Below are 20,948 nucleotides of genomic sequence, written 5' to 3'. Positions count from 1 at the left end.
CCTTCCTTCCTTCCTTCCTTCCTTCCTTCCTTTAAATCAAATGTCTTATAGCATGCTTCACCACAAGACTTTCTTAGTGGAGTTTCTCCTTTTCTTCTCATTCATATAACTTTGACATCTATTTCTATTCACAACTTTAGCATATTTTTCTATCTGGTTGCTTTCTTCCTGAATTATTTTTTTATTCCTATTATGTTCATTGTCTAATAAACTGGAATACAACAAGGTGATCTTCCGACTTTCCTTGACATTTTTAGCAGTCACTGAAGCTTGAATAGAGAACAAACAACACTCTTAATCAATAACCTCAGGGGAAAGAGAAACGCAAAATAGATTCTGAAGGTCAGAAAGTTCTAATCAATTTGAATCACTTCTCAGCCTCGAGAAGAAAGATTACCTCTGGGTCAAAGGGAACAACTGTTTTCAAGCCTCACTGATTGAAACAAGTTAATCTCATTCACTTTCTCTTAAAAATATTCTACATATTTGAGAATCTTTGTCTAGCTTCTCAGAAGCTGGTATTGAAATATTAGAAGAGCAACAGTAAGCTTCAAGATGTTGTAGAAAGAACATCAGGGAAGAAATCTATAGAGAACGGGGTTCTAATGCAAATGACACCATTATGTGGTTCGGGCTATTCATCTGAATTCTGAATTTCATTTCTTGGTCTATTACTGAGGCAGAAAATAGTTACTGCTTTTCACTGGGTATTTGTGGGGGTCAGATATACATACATGTATGTATGTATACGTGTATAAACACACACACTTCAAAAATTGTGTAGTGTTGCACACTTTATGCATTTTAGGTAATTGTCATAGCATTTTAAAGCTAGCTGGGCATCCTATAGCCCTTATAAAAATAACAAGCTAGAATAAACAATCTGAGACTCTGATTTTTGTAGCAAAGTTAGCTATCTGAGATTGAGCAGGTCATTCATCCTGTTTAAGAAAAACCCCCACGAGAAATAGGGATGGTGACAATCCCTGGCTTTCCTCCAGGAAGCTCTGCTCTCTGCCCTGAGCCTCCACCTCTTCCCCTGATAAATGATAACAGGAAGATTCATTCTTCAGGAAGTAGGGCACCCCTACTCACTTTTCAACATAGAATCTACCCTAAGAGTCCATCTAGACAACACATCAGAAGATGAAACAGTAACACCAAAATCTAGGCGAAATGTATCCTATGTAATAGTTGATTGAGATGGAGGTAGGAGAAATTGACATTTCATTACTGGAGGGTATTTTATAGTTGGCTATACAATTTTATACTCTAGTATTTTGTAATAGGGTATAAAATAACTTGAAGTAGAACCTAATTTCCTCTCAGCTTATAGTTCTGAACAGCCATACCATCATTTGTTAATTAATTAATTTCCTACCTACAATTCTTTTATTAAACAGTTAGCCAGGATCACGGATTCAACCATAGTTCACACTGACAAAGCTTGAGAGTCAAGGGGAAAAGAACATTGATGATTATATCCTCAGGTCTGTGACATGGGGTCACAAAGCAATGCTATGGAACCCAGAGCCAAAATCTGTGAGCAGAAAGGAGGGTGTGGAGATATGTGTGCATGCACGCACACACACATGCGCACACATGTGCACACACATACAAGTATACACACTCGAAATGGCATCAAGGCCGAGAACAAATACGCTTTGCTATTTCACTTTTAAAGCTGTCATTTTGCAATAGACCAGAACAACAACAAAAAAATGCATGGGGAGAAGGAAATGCAACAATGGTTTTATTGCTTTTGTTTGAAGTCATCCACGGTGAACTTGATTTTAATTTAACTGCGGGGTTAGTTACACTGGGGGGGTCACATGCAAGGTAGGACACTCAGCAATCACCTTTCACCATGTGAAAATCTATGAGCTCATATACTTGCAGAAAGGCTGCTTTGTTAGTTTTTCACCTGAAAGAAACTAACTAACCAATCCAAGGATACACAAATTTAATGACAGTGACAAAAACGAGCTGATATTTTCTTTATTTATTTCCTCAGCATTTGTCACAGACATCTGCTTTTCGGGGCCAATATCTAGGAAGGTAAGCCCAAATGACTCTTTTCTGATGGTCTCTTGCATGGAAATAGAATTTCCTTCCTTTTTTTTTTGTACCTGGCCCTTGCACCAATACAGTGATTTTAAGGGAAACAATTACGAACTAGCATCCTCAGAAACTTTCCCAATGACCTCTGTCACCTATGGTATATTGATGTGTTGTTCTAATTTTAGGAAAACCTATTAGAGAGGGTCCTTGCTTTGTGAAATTGCTTTGTAAATTGAAAACTTATGAGTAAATATTGGTTGACTGAGTCTTTTCTGAAATGCACTTGAAAACTCATTACAGTGGAGCCTTCACAGTTGCAAGAGGTACGCTCTGAGAGCTGGGGGCCGCAGAGGGCCGCACAGATGAGCACTGCCCATCGCCAAGACACATCCTCAAAGCGACTGAAATATGCAGCCCACCCTGAGAGTGCCAGAAAACCCTAAAGTTGCTTTAATTACATATTTCCTCATTTATCGAATGGGAAGAGTAAATGTTTCCTCATTAAGGTGATTAAAAGATAACTGGAAAAGATGGAGTTTACCATCTGCACGGAGTGAGCAGCTTTTGTACAGCTCAGGAGATTTAAAGTAAAAAGCAATGACAAACTACCTATCATGGGTCACTTGCAAATAGCTCCAACTGTGAATAGCAAACGAAGCTGAGACTCTCTTACATCAAAAATGATCCATGGTTATGCTTTTTCATCTGAGGGGTCATGCAATTGGATTCTTAAAGTTAGAATACACATTTGTAGATTTGTACTATCAGAAGAGTCTTCACATGAGCAAAGATTCATCATAGCGTTTTCCTAGTAGTGACTTTCCCGCCTAATTTTAAATCTCTTTAAATCGTCTGTAGAACCACCACTGCAGTGAACTCTTGCTATATCCCTGTTCTCGAGGGACATGCTATTGATCATATAATGAGGTACTTCTGGGCTCTTTGGTAATTAATGCTCTTGGAACAGGCCCAAGATTGGAGTCCACTGAAATAGGTCCAGCTCTAAGGGGAGACTAGTACATTTTGTAAAAAGAGATGCGCAGCTAGAGTCGGAGATTAAAATTTTTTAATCTAACTGAAGCAACGAAGGTAGTAGCTTCAGAGATTTCTGACTCAGTGGCCTTATCTGTTCTATGCACTTTTATTTGGACAGTCCTCAGACCTAAATGCAGAAATGGACTATTTCGAAAGCTACTTCTAGAAACCACCTGAAAGTCTACATTTATACATGTCAAGGCTATACAGATGCTGTTTATTTCAGGACATAGGGAACAAAATAATAAATGGCATTATGGATGGTAAATTGGGAATCACTATCTTATGCTCTAGGTATCAACACTGTCAAAATGTTCAGTTGGAAAGTGAAAACTTCCTTCCGTCTTTTATCTGTCTGAAATTTTTTGACAGTTTTCTCCACAGACTCCTCAAGTTCTTTGGTGTCATGTAGACTGAGACTTTATAGAACAGAGCTGGGTTCGTTTTAACCTCACCTCTCTCTGCCTCAGATGCCATATTGAATTTGAGATAGATGCCTTTTATGAAAATGTCATCTTTTAAATGGCTCATAGAAGAAGAAAAAAAAACTGAGAAGTCTGACAAACACCCAGATCAGCCAGCCTCACCTGATTCAATCCAAGGTTTGACAAGTTGCTATACGGAAAAGCAGTCTTTTGGAGGCAAAACTGCTTGCCAGCATGCACATCTACTTCGGGAGAAGGCAAAACACCAGCTGCCTGAATACTCTCTCAGGCTTCATCTCCAAGAGCAAAAAGGACTCTTCAGTCTCAGCAAAGTGAACTTTCCTCTGCCTAATCAAAATGACACTTGTTGGCCTATTGAAATATCCCCCAACCCAGAAAGCCCGCACAACTTTTCACAGCTAACCTCTGCCCAAGGAGAAGTCAATAAAGAAACAGAATGCAAATAAATTAGCATTCATCACTGCTGATCTAGTATAAATATTTATAAGGGAAAGATGCGGCGATTTCGAGTGATACCATGATCCCGGCCTCACATAAACAGTTAAAAACAGTCATACTTGTGAGATTGCACTTTGCATTTTTTTTTTCCATTTCACATCACCATAATCACCTAATAAATATTTAAATGGACCCATTTGCTGTAACTATAAAAGAACCGTGTAAACTTGTTGTCATCTAGACACATTAGCCATGGTGGAGTCAATGAATTTCAACAGTCACTTAATATTGCAGCCACTAGCTACCTTAAAACTGCCAGCGACGACGGCCTGCCAGGAAGCTACTGTAACAGCCCTGCTCACTAACTCCCGAGCAAGACACGAGCTTCATTATGAATGCGAGCTTTGCCGCTCTAATTAGGCCTGGGAGAAGTTTAACAACCATCCTACAGTCTTGCTGCTGACAAATATAAAAATAAAGCCTTGTTCGAATTAGCAATGTGAAGTGAGAAGGTCTAGAAGCACCAACTGTCTGACCGGCCCTGGAACAGCTCTAATCTATAGTGAGGTTATTTTGGTTCATAAACTGCTAGTATGTTACCTGCAGGAGGTCCCCCCTGTAAAATGAATTATAGTAAGCTATATGTGATAATTAACCATGCATTAGCAAATATCTTGAAACAGGGAGGCTCTGTTTTCTCTGTATTTTGACTAATAAAAGCATGAATTTGTTCAACAAATGATCATTTAGGTTGTGGAATTCTAACCATATTGGAAGGACACAGTGAGTAATACAACATTGTGCTGGTCTAAGGGTTTCCTTACCCAAACAGGCTGCTTAATAGGCTGGCTCCATACTATGATGCTATTCACAGACCTAAAAACCACAGCGTTGAGAAGACAAATACAATATACATTTAAAATAATATGAACCTTGTGCTCTTATTTACTTTAAAATCACCCTATATGTGACAATTAAAAAAAAAACACGGAGAAAGTTCTATTTCAGAAAACAACCTTGTATTTCATTTAAGATAATTTAAAAACAACCGCCATAACTTTGCAACAATTAAAAAAATATATATACATATATAATTGTACTTCTTTTTACATAGTGGGTTTCTAAGAAGTTTCTTCAGAAGTTTTCAAACATGCTCTGTAAATAAAAATTCAAACCACAACACTGAAAACCCCACTATTTTCCTGATTATTTAGTTCATCATCTAAAAGGATATACCGAGTATAGTTGGTGGGTATCAATAACTTGGAAAGAAGTGTTTTGGGTGCAGATTGTGGGGGGAAGGCAGGGGCTTGGCTCTGGGAGATTGATGAGAAGGGGTGTCATCTCCAATTGTCAGGGTAGTCAGTGAGGACAGGAGTCCGGGTGTTTCCAACATTATAGGAAGCTGTGAACAGAAGCTGCCAGCAAAGAGAGATGACGATAATGTATGAAAATTCATAGACTTTCCCCTTGTCCCACAGGACACTGATTGCTTTTTTATAAAAAGGAATATACCTTCCTTCTTTCCCCTCCTCATCTTCTAACCTTGCAGTTAAAATGCATATTTATATGTAGTATATATAAACACATGCACACATACTTACACAGATCTAAAAATAATCCAGACAGACCACTAAGGCAGATTTTATCCCAAATATGTGACCAATAGTCCTGCTTTAAATAGTCTATCCAAATCCATCAATAAGTTGAAGTTATCCCTTTTAAGCAGTTTCAGGAGTTTATATGTTTATTCCAGAACTGTTTCTATGGGATATTAATAGATGTTATGTTAACATCTATTAATTCTGTGGTCAGATATATATGAGAATCTCTTGATTAAGTAAAGTGACACAGGTTTCTTTACTACAGGACTTCTCAGAACCTTTACTACCACCTTGGGAAATACTGGCCCAGTGTAAACATTAGATACACATAGCCAGTTCTCATCGGAAAGAGTATCTAGTTTTATGAAGAGTTTCCTAATGATGCAAAGAGATGAAAAGAGATGTTGATTCTGAGGATCTCCTCGAAGGAACAGGTAGGCGGAGGGATAGTCATCAGTAAATCTTCCAGGACAGAAGTCCCTATATTCAATGATAAAACATCCAATCCTAAGTGGGGCCGAGGGCTTTCTTAGTTTGGCTGAGGGGCTATCCTCTTGATAATCAAAACATTCTTTGGTCGCAAGCCATCCAACCACTTCAGGTTCTCAGGAAAATCACAAGGCAAACACGTTTTGTCATCTCAGCAAAGGACCCTTCTTTCCTTTCCATATTGAGTCAAAGCATTTCTACTCTTAACACTGAGCACCTACCAGGAAGGAATAGGTGGGTGGCCATTAGCCTCCATGAGGGAAGTGAGAACACATCCTCACTACACACAGTCTTTCTAGTTCAGACCATCCTTGTATCCAGGCTTGATGTGTGAGGATTGCCTCTTTGAGCGACAGCTCTCTCTTTTAACCGCCCAATATACTGGGGTGGTTAGAGCACAGACTATAAATGCCAACCAGAACAGAAATCTGCAAATACAGTGAAGATCCAGGAGGAAAAACAGAAGGACGCTGGTGTTAAAACAAACTCCAGACTTTGTTCTGTGAAGTTCTGAGACTTGGCTGTGTGGGTAGGAACCTGGAGAGACTCACTGAAAGAAGGCTAAGCATGGATCCTCTTGGCGCCAACCAATGTCTTTGGAGGCTGATGGCATAGCAGTTATCCCCATGATCTAGTTCCTCAGTTCTTCCCTTCTCTCCACAAACATACTTTGCTGAAAATTCTAAGAATTTTAGTGTGCATCTTTGAGTAAGATTGGAATTGTATTTGTAGGCGATTGGAAGTTCTCAGTGCTGGCTTCAAGCTTTTGTAAAGTGTTTGTGGGAGTCTGAGACTACGTGAGAAAATGCTGTATTAAGAAAAGTTGGTTCTGAGTTGTGTTCCCTTGTCTAACGGAAAAAGCTCAGACTTAGAATCAATCAGATAGACCTGGGTTCAAATCCTGCCTCTGCCGGATGTCAGGGCAATGGATTTAGACTTCCTGAGACTCAATTTCCTAAGCTATAACATCGTGATAACAAGATAATGCATGCAAAGTGCTGAGCACACAGTAAGAGTTGATGAAATAATGGTTCTCTCTCATCCCCTGTCTAATGCTGCCCAAAAGAGAGACATACTCCGCAATTACAGCCTTGTGCTATGAGCCAGTCAGGACCTAGGTTCCATGCACCTATTAAGAGGTAGAAAAATCTCAGAGTAACAGCTGCTCTTTCTGATATAATAGATGTGCCAAGGCTTTGTGTCAGGCAATTTTTTTTTTTTTTTTTAATTCTGTGTTATTCTATTTAATCATATCAGCCTCCTATGATCTGAGGAGGTCAATTTCTAGTTCTTTTAAATTCAAAATCAAAAAGAAAAAAAACAAAAAAACGAGTCCCCGGTGATAGAGTGGTTTCTTTCACCCCATTCTGTTGCCATCAGGCCCGATCTGAAAGCCCTGCGCTGTTTCTGCACTATTTCTTCCTCAGAATGGTGTTACTGACTGGGCTTGGGAGCGAGTGCTAAGAGTGCCCCCTTTTGGTTCTCGAAAGCATTACAGCCCATCCGGGAGAATTAGGTGTGAAGCCTCCTTAGGCTCTTTGCAAGCGCATTCAGGGTTATTTGTGTCTTGTACTGTTGTGTCCCCTGGTTGGTCTGTATGTGGCTTTTACATTCCTTAATAAAGTAATAGACATGAAAGAATTCTGTGGCTGACGCCAGCAGCCACAGAGAACACCAAGTCTAAAGTCAGCTAAAGGTAAACATATGGAGCCATCCAAGGAATGTAGCAATAAAAATTGGAACATATGACGGAGCCTCCCCTCCCCCCTCTATTTTTCTGGAATAATTGTGTCAAGGAGAGGAGAAAAAGCAGCTCTTCCCAGACAGCAAGTCTTCATTGTGATCTGCTGTCCTCTGGCAGGGGGAGCCAGTCAAAGAATCTTTCAAGAAATAGTTAGCTTTTTTTTTTTTCCCCTGACTGAGTGTTCAACTACCAAAAATCTCTCAAATCAAATCCAAAGACAATTATTTATTTTCCAGACTTAATTTAATAGCAAAAACACCCCTGGAGGACTGAATGTGGTATTTGACTTTTATTTGGGCCACTCTGGGCATCACCAGTGGCTATATTCTCCAAAGTGTGACTTTGCAGGGAGCACCGTGGCCCACAGAACTATCCAGGGGCGCTGGCTGCGGTCCCCATTGCCCTCACAACAGCGGCCCCGGGGACCTGGCCAGAGACAGCACATAAATAACGCTTCTCAGTGCAAGATTGACTCCGTATTTCTTCTCCATGGCTCTTACTTTTCATTCTCATAGAGGGAAAACATGACCCCAGTCTGTCCCCAGACCACCTTCCCAGCCTGGTCTGACACTACAGTGGCCCCACCATGTTCTGCTCCTGTCGTGGGGGATGAATTGATGCTTCCCACACTTATCCTGCTTTTGCTCCTGCCGTGCTGTTACCTCTGCCTGAAGCATCCTCATCTCCATCTACAGCTTTAAGTTTTCAAATATGTACTATGGAGTCTGAGTGTCGGATTCAAGTCCTGACTTCATTACTTATTGCCTATATGTCCTGGAGAAAGTGAGCTGGCTTCTCTGTGCCTTTCTGTGTGTTTCTTGATCTGTAAAATGGAAACTATATAGGACCAACTTACTTTTCAGGGCTATGATGAGGATGAAATGAACACATGGTTTAGCCAGTATCTGGCACATGGTAAGCACTCAATAACTTTCAGTTATTATTAGAATCATTATTAATCCCACTATGGAACTTCTACTCACCCTTCAAGAGACACATAAACCTCATTTCTTCCGTGAGACCTCAAGAGGGTCTCTCCCTTCCTCCCCACTCTTCTTTTTATTCAATTACTCAATTGTTCTTCCATCTCTTAGATCTTCCTTCCTTTATTATGCTATTTATTCGTCTGACTTGAAATAATTTCATTCCATTAATAGCCATTTATGAACCACATACAATGTGCAAAACACACGGAGATACAACAGTATGGATGACCACAGGGCACAGTTGAAAGTGTTAAATGCTATGAAACATTTTCAAAAGAAAGGTGTCGTTAGGTAGGGAGGAGTCTAGAGGAAGGAGAGGTCAGTGTAAGCTGAAGTAATCAGGAAACACTTTAAGGAAAAGATGGCGTTTATAGTGGATCCTTCAGATTTATCAGATTTTCAAGATAGGGTAGCGGGTAGGGAAGGGCAAAGAGAGGGAGACAAGCGACTAGTTATTTACACCTGTCTTTCCAACCAGGATGTTAGTCCCAGGAAGCCAAGGACAATTTCTGAAACTGTGTCACCTTGCCATTAGGCATGTTAGAGGTCAGAGCTAGGCCAGGAAAGGGAACCAAGAGCAGCAAGGGGTAAAGGCCAAGGAGACTGACAATATGAGGAGAAAATGATGGTCCCTCGAGGGTGGGACTGGTAAGGGTCAGCCATTAATCCCGAAGCAGGGCTTGGCACTCTAGAACATTCCAGGTAGTGTTCTAATGCATGTAGTCCAGTCCAAGGGCCAAGGTGAATGAATGTCCTTGAGTGGCAAGCCCAGCAGAAATAAAGGGAATTTTCCTGAGCCTCTTATTGGAATAATAGAAGGTGGATTCTGCTCTGGGTCAGTAGCTGGACAAAAGAGTTTGCGTAGGTTTAGGACTCCAGCCCCAGTTGCTCTAGTCCCAGGGACTTTGGATGATAGTGGGCTGAGTAAACCAGTTTCTTGAGAACAGGGGTGCTTGGGCCTCTACTGTGCCCCAGTGCCAGAGGCCGCATTTGTAGGCCACCGTACTGAGTCTCTGGGAAGCTGCAGCTTGAATGTGCATGTGGACTATAGTGGTGCATAATAGAAGAAGCAAAAGGCCCTGGACTGAGCTCATTAGCTCTGTGACTGAGCATATTATCCACTACTCTCAGACTCAGTGCTTTCATTTGTCAAATGTAGCAATTCATACACATTACATTAGGATCAAAAGAAATAATTATGTAAATGGTTTAGAGTATGGTTCACAAACCAGCATTATTTGTATCACCTGGGAACCTGTTAGAAATGCAGCCTCAGGTCCCACTCCAGACTTGCTGAATCAGAATCTGAATTTTAACTATACCTCCAGGTGATTCATATGCACCTTAGAATTTGTTAAATACTGGACTAGGGGTGGAAGGTCTGAATGAGACTAACATAAATTCTTGCAGACTTTCAGTGATTTGCACAGTGCTCTATGCAACAACCACGCACTCACACACATAATGCACACTGGGCTTTCTGGAAAAGCCAAACTCGAATTTGTCAATTTATGAACAGCGAGGTCTCTCTCTTTATGCCTGATTATTACTAGCCTTTTCTCTCATTCCTTTGCTTTCCAACTGAGCACACCTTGCAATTTCACACTTTTAAATTACTTTCTACACAGTATATTGGTAGCTGTCTTGAATCTCACTGGATAAAGGCCTGCATTCCCCACTATTGTAAAATTCTCTGTCTTGTTGGGAAACCCAGGAGAGGCTCTACCCTAAACCAGCAGAGCATTGGTCACTGAGTACCTACTTTCCCTTTCTGCTCCAGCAAACGAAAGGTTCTGGCATATCGCCTTCCCACCCCACCCCCAACCATCCACAGACCAATCCATTAAAATTCCATTTTGTATAGTATTAGCTCCAATGCCCCTGAGGTGCTCCGGGCAGGAGCTGTGAGGGAGGTATCCCAGAGTCCCCTGATTGAAGATGCAGCCACCCTAGAGCACAGGATACAGGTGGAAAGAGTTAAGCCTGGGCTTTGAAAGCAACTTGTGGATTTAGCACCAACTAAATCTTGGACCACATATTTAGCCACTTATTGTGTGACCCTGAGTGAGTTACCTATCCTGCTCAAGCCTCAGTTTCCCTGTGTATAAAGTGGGGAAATAATTATACAGGATTCAATGATATCATCCAAGTAAAATGCTTAGTATAATTCCTGGCACATAATGAGTACTCAATAAATGTTTGCTATTAATATTAGGCTCACCTTATACAAAGAGGTTACTCTCTGCCCTCCTTTTCCCATTTAATAAGCAAACAGACAGCTCAGACTTGGAATGGAGTTCTGGTGAGCTCCACCCTAATGGAAGCCAAGTGGTGCCTCATAATCCCTGAAAAAACAACAGGTAACCTCCAAACTACACACCCAAAAGAGCCAAGACCAATGCTGTAGTGCCCATTAGTCCCCGTCTGGCTTTCTATAGGAAATATGACCTCTTTTTTTTCAGCGACTATAATTTGTGGATTAATTAGACTATTTGATTTTCTTTCTCTTTCTTTCTGATGGCCAGAGGGCCTCATTAGCACCTCCATTAGCATTTGGTCAGGGAAGGAAGAAGCAGTGGTGAGTTCCAATAGTCTGAAGCAGAAGAGAGTGGAGGATGAATTAAGTTTTTTCTCTGGAATCCTGACTTTGAGATGTGGGTAGGGGTAAGCAATTTATCTATTCACATGTCGTAAGTTAATTGAATCCCTGTTGTATACACAGTCTGCTTCTAGTCATTTCAGGGGGCAGAAGCAGCAAACTACATGTGGGAACAATAACGAATAGACATAGGACAAAAAATCCACAATATGAAAGAAAAACGGCAATGACAAAGCAGATCTCACTCACTTTTCCTATCTGAGTTTTAGTTTCCTCATCTATAAAATGATGAATTTGCAGTATAGTAAGATTACAGACTTTCAAGGTTGTAAGGGACCATAGAGGCCTTCTATGCCAGTATTAGTTTCTATAAGAAAATAATGGCCTATCAGAAGTTGACACACATCCAGAGACAGGACTCCTACTACCTTAAGAGATAGCTCATAATCATAGAGATTATATTTCACCGAAAATCTATCTCCCTATAACTTTCTCACGTTGGTATTATTTCTGAAAGCTGGCCAAGTTTTCAGAAAACTGGTCTCTTAAATGGCCAAGCCTGATCTTCAGCTGGTGGGTCTAGTAAGGCTGTGTCAACTGTGTAGCTAAAGCACTTCGGTACCAGTGATAAATAAGCAGTGACCAACTTACCTCCTCCAGAGTTCCCGCTACTACCCCAATATCCTGGCAACTTCCAGATGAACCTCCCTAACTTTCCCACGATCCAGAAACTGAGGGTTTAATGCCTAGTTCAGCAAGAAGGTCTTCTAGGGCTTTCCTCCAGCCCTATAGACGATATCCCTTCTGACTGGTCTTTGTACCAATTGTTACTATTTCATGCCATCCTAGTGAACTGTTACTTTACTCTCTGGGCCAAATAGACTAAACCAAAGTGTTTGGAGACAACTGTCCAATCTACTAACTCTGAATAGTCACAAACTCCCCTCCCCCGCTCTTTTTCTGGCACTCTTCCTCTGAATGTGTGCCATGTGGCTACTATCCATCTTTGGTGTGACATTGCTGGTGGAGGCTGAGCTGCACAGAATGGAGCAGAAGTCCCCTTGCCCCTATGCCAGATACTTTATCTCTAGCAATAGAGCCAAAGATAATATCAACTTTAAGAAGCTTATGAGATATAAAATTCTAAGAAATTAAAGATAGCCAAACACAAGCATTACATGACTAATGTCCAGTTCAGGATTAAGTGCTACTAAGTGCTCTTAGCTCATAGGAGTGCATATCATTAACAGCTAGGGTACTGGTTCTCTGGAGGATGTTCAACGTGAGAGCTTGAGGAGGAGCAGAAGAAAATGATTACAGGTGGGTGAAACGACAGGAACAAGAGAGAAAAAGCAGAAACGTTCCTAGGGAGGCTTTGGAGAAAAGTGAGTAAAACACACCATTTGGAATAAGATCTTAAAGGATGCAGGGAGAAATTGAAAAGGTGAAGGGGTGGTGTGGGAGCGAGGATCTGGATACTATGTTTCAAGGAGTGTGGAGTCACAGAGATTTTCAGCTGGGTAGGGATATGGCCAAGTGCAGACCCGAGAAGAATAATCACTATGTGCTCTGACAAAAGAACTAGTGGGGCAAGGATATTGGTTACAATGTGAGGGAAATGGGAGAGAAAAAGATAAATTCAATAAGCATTAAAAAGTTGGAATAAGTGGGGATGGGTGACTAAATGGATGATAGGAGTAAGAAGGAATAAGATAAGGTTTATGTGAATAAAGACGATAATTTTGACTGTAGGGGACTGGAAAAATAAATAGCATGCTGAGAGGAACAGGACATTCGAGATAGGGAGACTGGCAAGTTATGGCAAGTAATGGCAACTTAATACACAAACCTCCTGAATTCAGTGTGATGGTACAATCCTCTTGAGAGGTGTCAAGAAGGCATAATTGTGAAACAAGTAGTACATTCTAGGAAGTTCTGTATCGGAGTAAATTACTCATTTTATCAATTATCTTTCTGCTTTTCTTTCATTTTCATGCTGTTACCTGATAGGACTAGGGTAACCAAGTGAGAGTACTTCCTGAGGTAGGAGGGTCCTAGGGGCTGGATTCTATTGGAAATGGCACATCCTAAGGTTGTCAAAGGTCATTAGAAGAATTCTAATAGGAATCAAGGTCAATGCCAGGAAGAAAAAGCCATGAGTCAAGTCCAAAAAGTGATGAGGATGGGGAAATTTGGTTTGTGGAAGAGTGGAATGGAGTGACATGTAGAAATAGATTAAGTTAGGCAGTGTAAGCTCAAGGCTGTACATGGCAGGTTGATGCTGGGGAACTTCGTTTTATGGAATGATGACAGTGATGAAAAGAGTAGATGATTAAAAATACAGCTGAGTAATGTGATAAAGATGCTAAACCTGTGTTGAAAGAATGAATACATGTTGATGATGGAAGGATGCAGCATTATTTGAGAATTAGGCTTAGAGACAGGAAATCTAGGTAGCTATTTGAAGCTTAAATTAATGGATAAAACATCTTGCCAGCAGTGAAAACACGAGAAAGAAGGATCTCACTAATACAAATCGCACAGCTGTGGGGAGTAAAAAAGTAAGCGCTACCATTTATTGGGAGCTAAGTACCAGGCGTGATGATGATGGCTTTTCATATGCTATTTCTCATTGTTGCAGCAATCCTAAAAAGTAAGATGAGGGAACCAAAGCTTAGAGTGATTAAATAACTCGGTCTACGAGTGACAGTTCCAGAATATATGTAGTTCATGCTTTTCTGTTTACTCCATACTTAGAAAAACGTTCAACATTCGCTCAAATCTATGCACAAAGGGTACAGGCAAAAATTTAAAAGTATAGTTAAACTTAGGAGCATAGGTTATTATTCTCATTTTACTAAATTCATACCAACAGCATTTAGATATGTTTAGCTACTTCTATCACAGACAAAACCAAACATGGCAAATGTGCTTTCCTTGCTTGTTACTGACCAACTCTGGATTCTTCTATACCAAGCTTCTTAAAAGAGTTGTGACCTTTCTGCCTTCATTTCATCATCTTCTGCTGGCCTGGTGAACTCTCTCCACACCACTGCACCACAGAGCTTTCTAGAAGGTCACCAGTGACTACCAGGATTCCCAATCCGAAGCACCTTCACCCTCTATGACCTCTCAGTGACATTCAGAACTGTCGAAAGCTCTCTTCCTTGAAATGCGCTTTTATTTGGGCTTTGGGCACTTTACAAACTCTTGTTTCTCTTCTCACTTTCTTGGCTACTATTTTGCTGTTTCATCTCTCTTTATCTTGCTTTTCAATGTCAAAGTTTCTCAAGGTCCAGTCCTAGAAGGTCTTCTCATATCACTTTTTTATACTTCCCCTAGGCACTTGCGCCCATGATTTCAGTTGCAATCTATGCGGCTCCCAAATTTATATGTCTAGTTCTGAATTCCAGATCCATATAACCAAGTGTTTATTACAGATCCCTGTGGATCAACATGTTCAAAAGATATCATTATCTTTTTCTACCTACCTCTTCCACCTCTCCAAACCTCCACATTCCTTATCTCAGGAGATAACCCAACTGTCCTCCAGTTGCCAATGATTGAAACCTTTCCCTGTATCACTTTCCATATCGAATTAATCAATCATTTGATTTTTTTTCTTAAATATCTCTAAAAATCAATAGATTATAAGTTCCTTTAGGACAGAAACGAAATCTCTTGCTCATAGCAGTAAACTCAGTACACCACCACGTGGTGCCTAGCTAATGCTCAATAAACATTTGTGGATTAAACAAACAAATGAATAAATGATAAAATCTGTTCACTTCTTACCATTACCGCTACTGCTCTTCCAGTACAAGCCACCATTATGTCTCAGCTGGACTACCCATCTCAGAGGGTTGCTGAGGGATTAAATGTATGTTAATACATGTAAAACACTTGAACGGTGTCTGGCAAAGTACAAGTCCTCAACAAATGCCAGCTGTCGTTATTAGTATCAACAGTGGCGGCAGCAATAGCAGTATGAATACTGATAAGGGATACAAGTAAATACATTGTCACAGATTCTAAGGCATAAATGCATCTATTTGGTTTTAAAACAGATATTTTCATGCAAATGAGGCATTACAAAAAATATTTGAAAACTAAAGGATTTTGTGGAGAAACTGAAACTCTCATACATTGCCGGTAGGAATGAATATGCATTTGTATGGCCACTTTGGAAACAGTCTGGCAAACAGTTCCTCAAAGGGTTAAACAGAGTTACCTCATGATCCAGCAATTCCATTCCTAGGTATACATTCAAGAGAACTGAAAACATATTGTAGTGACCTCACCTTTAGAAACAATAGGTTAAGGATAAGACATGGTACGTGCTAACGGCCATGTCTCACTTCTAGTTAGTTATCTGCTAAAAATTTATTAACTAAAGGGATTTACTGGCCGGATCACTGCCTATAGGTACAAAATATTTTAACAATGACGCATTCTGCTTCTGTACCCCTGCTTGCTTACCCACCTCTTAGTTATCAGTTAATGAATGGAGGAGATATAGTCTTTTGTGTAAAGATTAAGGATGTGGGGGATGGGATCGAGGGCTTAAAATCTTTGTGCCCCTGCGTCTCGGGGCTGCTCCTTTGCAAGGACAGCCGCCGGCTAATAAACTGTCTCTTGGACTAGAGCACTCGAGTTGGGCCTGGTTATTTCGGTCACAACAATATGGCTTCGCAAAAATTCGTACATGAATATTCATCATAGCATTATTCATGATGGTCAAAAGGTGGAAACAATCCAAATGTCCACCGATTGATAAATGCATTAAAAATGTGATATATCCACACAATGAAATGTTATTCGACAATAAAAAGTACTGAAACATGCAATGACATCAATGAACCTTGAAAACATTGTATAATCCCATTTCTAGGAAATGTGCAGAATAGGCAAAGCTACAGAGACAGAAAGTAGGTTAGCCAGGTTGCCAGGGCTGGGGAATTGGAGGAAATGAAAGTAACTGCAGAAGGGCATGGGGTTTATTGAGGGGGCGATAAAAATATTCAAAAATTGTTTGCGGTGATGGTTGTAGAACTTTGTGAACCTACTAAAAACATCGGACATTATATGATAAATGGGCGAACTGTATGGTATACGAAATATATCTGAAAAAGGTTAAAGGACTACAGGACAAGGGAGGAGTCTGAGAAAACTGCTGTCCAGGGACACCCTCCGACCCGGGGCTATTCCTCTTCTGGCATCTCTATGTGATCGTAAGTTTTAAGTCTGACATGGATCTCACAGGGGTAAAATTAAGGGGTCACTGAAGTGCTCTAGGGGAAAATCTATTTCCTTGCATTTTCCAGTTTATAGAGGCTGCCCGCACTCCACATTTCCAAAGCTGGCAAAGGCAAAGAGAGTGCTCACATTACTGACCTTGCTTGTGTCATTTCTCCTTCTCTGATGGATTCTTCTGCCTCCCTCCTCAACTTTTAAGGAACTTTGAGATTACAGTTGTTCTATCTGGATAATTGAGGATAATCTCCCTATATATAGTAAGATCCACTGATTAGCAATCTTGTTCATCTACAAATTTAACTCCTCCTTACCATATTCTGCGAATTAGAGCATGGGCATCTTTGGGGAGAGAGTATTCAAACAGCTTTGAATTCAAATAGCTTTCCAGATGTGGGTGTTAATTCCCCGACTCCTCGCACAATGTATAAAAGTAACAATTTCCTTACATCCTCACCAACACTTAGTGTTATAATGCTTCTAAATTTCCGTTGATCTGGTAGATGAAAAATGAACCACTCTCGGCTCATAGTAGTCCCCAAAATTCTTTTTGACTGAATAAATGAATAAAGGCTGTTTTAAGTTTTATTTCCTCTATTACCAGCCAAGTTGAGGATCTTTTCATATGTACATCAGCCATTTGTATTTCTTTTTCTGTATATTACCTACTTTTTATTTTTGTCCATCTTTCCTTTGAGGTATCATTTCCTTATTAACGTGCAGGAATTCTTAATTTTTTTTTGTTGTTGTTATCCAAAATCAGAAACAAAAAATAAAGAGCTGTTTCGGCAGACCCATTCCTCATTATATTTTTCTCTATTCACCTAAAAGGTGGAGAACACTGCAGGAAATACGAACAGGAAGCAACATGGACATGTAGCTAGAGGTCTGCAGGTCCTGAGTTTGACTCTGTTGCTTGGGCAGCTGTGTGATCTTAGGTAGGTCAATTCTCTTCGGGTCTGTTTTTCATCCATACAGTGAGATTTTTGTACTCTAGAACCTCTAAGACCCCTTCTTGTTCTGATAGCCAATTAGTCTGCAATTAGGAAACAATTCATCATTTCTCTCTGGTTAACTGGATCCTGTTCTACAAAGGGTCAATGAGCTTCCCACCCACATCTCTCCCAGGCATGTATCCATCTGACCTGCTCATGTGCCACTTAGTCACTACTCAGAGACTGTCTGTCTTTTCCAGGGGGCATGTGACGGTCTCTCTCTAATTTATGGTAACAGTAATAACTATCGTCATTATTATTTTAGGTAACATTTATAGAACCCAATATTTATTCCCCAGGGACTGTGCCAAAGATTAAATGTGCAGCATCTCACTACAAGAGTTCTATGAGGAGGGTAACATCAGGGTTCCCATTTCACAGGTGAGAATGTTGAGATACACTGACGTTGTAATTTGTCCAAGGTCCCACAGTTGATATCTTCATATGCACTTGAAGCTTGTGTAGCTTGGCTCCGCCAGCTTGATTTCTATACAGTATATGCCAAGCTAAATAGGACCCTTTCCATATTTTTATCTTGCTTTCTTTTAACATAATTAGCATTGCCTCATTAAAAAGGTCCACCTGGGGCTCCTTTTAGTGTGTATGCAGTTCTGAGCTTAAATTTCCTAATATCCTTCTGTTTTGAGGGTTTGACACAGTTCTCATTTATGGACTTGAGGATTCATTATGCAAAATGATGGAAGATAAGGTTAGGTCCACCTCACTCCTAACCAGGGAGTGCAATACATGCAAATAAAATCAGATATGGCGTGTGATTTTCTACCTGCAAGATGGGCAAAAATGAAATGAGAGATCCTGTAGTGATGAAGGTGTGGTCACCTTTACACACACTGTTACTCAGAGTGAGCTAGCATAGCACTTTCCGAGGGCAAGGTGACAATGTCTTTGACAGTATCAGTTTAAATTGCACATGTGGTTTATCTTAGTTAATTCCCCTATCCACCTTACAGAAATACTATATCCTACAGAAATACCACAGAAATACACACACATACACATATGTGTGTAATATATATATATATATATATGCATATGTGTGTAATATGTATATAAAACACACATACCACACACATTGGTGCATATATGTGTCTACATCTGACACATGCTTGTAATAGTGAAGAAATGAAGACAATCTAAACTCTAGCAATAGGAGAAATAAACCCATAGTAATTACAGAATGAAACACTGTGCAATAGTTTGAAAGAATTAAGTATACCTATACATACTGGTATAGAAAAGATCTTTACAACATATTCTTTAGTAAAAAAATAAAAGCTAGTTGCAGACCAAAATATATAGTATGGTTCTATTTACAAGTTTAAAATAATCCAATGTTGTTATGTGCATTTATTTTTGTATATAACCTGTTGGTATAATCCTGAACATTTTTAGAAAAAAGTTATCTGCGGGATATGTGTCAGTTAGTGACGGTTATTTCTTGAAAGGGAAGGGAATAGATTTGGCTTAGGGGTATGGGTTAAAAAAATTTCCCTTCTTACTTTGTATGCATTTGTTCTGCGTGGCTATTTTATAATTATGTATTACTTTACTAAATAAAAAGAATAAAATAGAAGAAAAAAAAGAAAGGACTAGGGGCCGTAGAAAATTGATTTTCATCAAAACCAGCCTAATTCTTCATATTAATGATTCATATAAACAGTAAATCAGATTAAAGTAGCAACCACAGCAAAACTTCTGTCTTCACTATTCTAGAAGGAGGCCATCTTTAGGAAGTTAACTCCCTCGGGAATAAACTTACACTGTTTCGTTCATGAACGAGCTCTAAAATTATATAATGAACAACTTTTCTTGGATTGGTAAAAATTCTTTCTAGTTGTTATAAAAGATGCTAGCCTACTTGTAATAGCAATTGCCCTAAATGTCTGTATAATTTATATAACACTATAACCATGTTTTTTTCTTTTGCATCAAATAATCCCTGCATGAATGAATTTAATCTATGAGGCAAAGACGATTTCATCTGTAGTTAACCGCTTGAGGGTTTTGCCATGCACTTAAGTCAAAATAGATATCCCACGTCCATATCCTTGATTCAGACCATAGGCTCCCCCTCCGATTACCATTTTTATCCTTGGTTCGGCAGGCTGTGCCGCTGGAGCAGCAGCCATTCTAATCAAAATGATTTCAAGCACTCTTCAGATTTGACGGAGGAAACTCAATAAGTCATGCCACCAGGGCTATGTCATCTTTTCAGCCTAACTGGCTCTCTATCATGATGCCTAGAGCAGAACCAAAGGAATTTCTCTATGTGTTAGAGAAACATTTTCCTCTTGACCTACTTTCTTTGCTTGTCTGTTTTATTTTTCCTCCTGTATACCTTTATATCAAGAGATTTATTCCTAATAATCCAGCTTTTCAACAACAAATCATTTTTGCCAATGATGAGAAGTTTTGGCTTAAATATTTACCCGTATTACTTTTAGGTATGTCATGCACAGCCTCAGCAAAAAGTAGCATGGTCTCATTTCAAAGAGAGAAAGAGATGCACAGGTACACAGGAGAGGCTGTGAGCTGCGACTGAGCGGCGTTGGAGTAGGTCTGATGGACACGTGTCTGGTGGAGATGCGGGGAGCCGCTCACCAGCCTCTTTGTAGACCAGGATCCATTTAACCAGAGAGAGAAACCGTGGAGAATGTGCAACGAGCCAGGAGCCAGATTTTGGATTCCCTCCAAGTTGAAGGAAGGAAGAAAATGGATTCTCATTTAAGTTTGAATGGCCAGCAGCCAGGCTGCCAAGGAACAGGGGGCATGGGACCAGACAAATGAGACCAGGAGCTAACCCCAAATCCTGAGGAAGAAGGCGAACTTACCACTAGCAGCCCAGGGGTGGTCAGTCGGAGCACCAAGGCCTCCAGGCTTCCCCCGAGGCTCCAGCGTGAGGCTGCCCAGTTCTGTTTAGACTCCTCACCATGGTTCCCAACCAGGAACTGGGAGCTCTGTGCTTTCTATGCAAACATAGCCGCTGCAGTGGCAGGTCGGGGTGAGCCACTTGGTTGGTCATTGTGTGCGCAGGTGGCATACCTTCCGCTATGAATGTCCTGATAAGAGGTGAGGAATCTGACCTTTAGGCTGGGATTTCTTTCCCCTTCTTTCCCTGGGGAATGGACTAGGGCCAGTACTTTGTTGCCTGCAGCATGGTTTGAAGGAACGAGTTCAGAGCAGGTGTCAGTGGACCCAGATTTTAGTCTTGACCATTCATTCATTTGTTCATTCATTCATTCATTCATTCAACATATATTTATTGAGTGCCTATGAT

General features: G+C 40.3%; 1 protein-coding gene across 1 annotated transcript in view; it reads right to left on the bottom strand.

Annotated features, from left to right (window-relative positions):
* Positions 1-20,551, bottom strand: part of ANKFN1 (ankyrin repeat and fibronectin type III domain containing 1) — a 318,100-nt gene extending 297,549 nt beyond the window's left edge. Inside the window, exon 1 of the mRNA XM_039885708.1 lies at positions 20,503-20,551. The gene's annotated coding sequence lies outside the window, so the exon portion shown is untranslated. The remainder of the gene's footprint in view (positions 1-20,502) is intronic.
* Between the last annotated feature and the right edge of the window lie 397 nt (positions 20,552-20,948).

The sequence above is a fragment of the Pteropus medius genome, unplaced genomic scaffold, assembly GCF_902729225.1.
Source record: "Pteropus medius unplaced genomic scaffold, Ma_sr-lr_union100, whole genome shotgun sequence".
NCBI lineage: Eukaryota > Metazoa > Chordata > Mammalia > Chiroptera > Pteropodidae > Pteropus > Pteropus medius.
The sequence above is the reverse complement of the archived record's forward strand: the minus strand, read 5'-3'. Positions and strand labels throughout refer to the sequence as shown.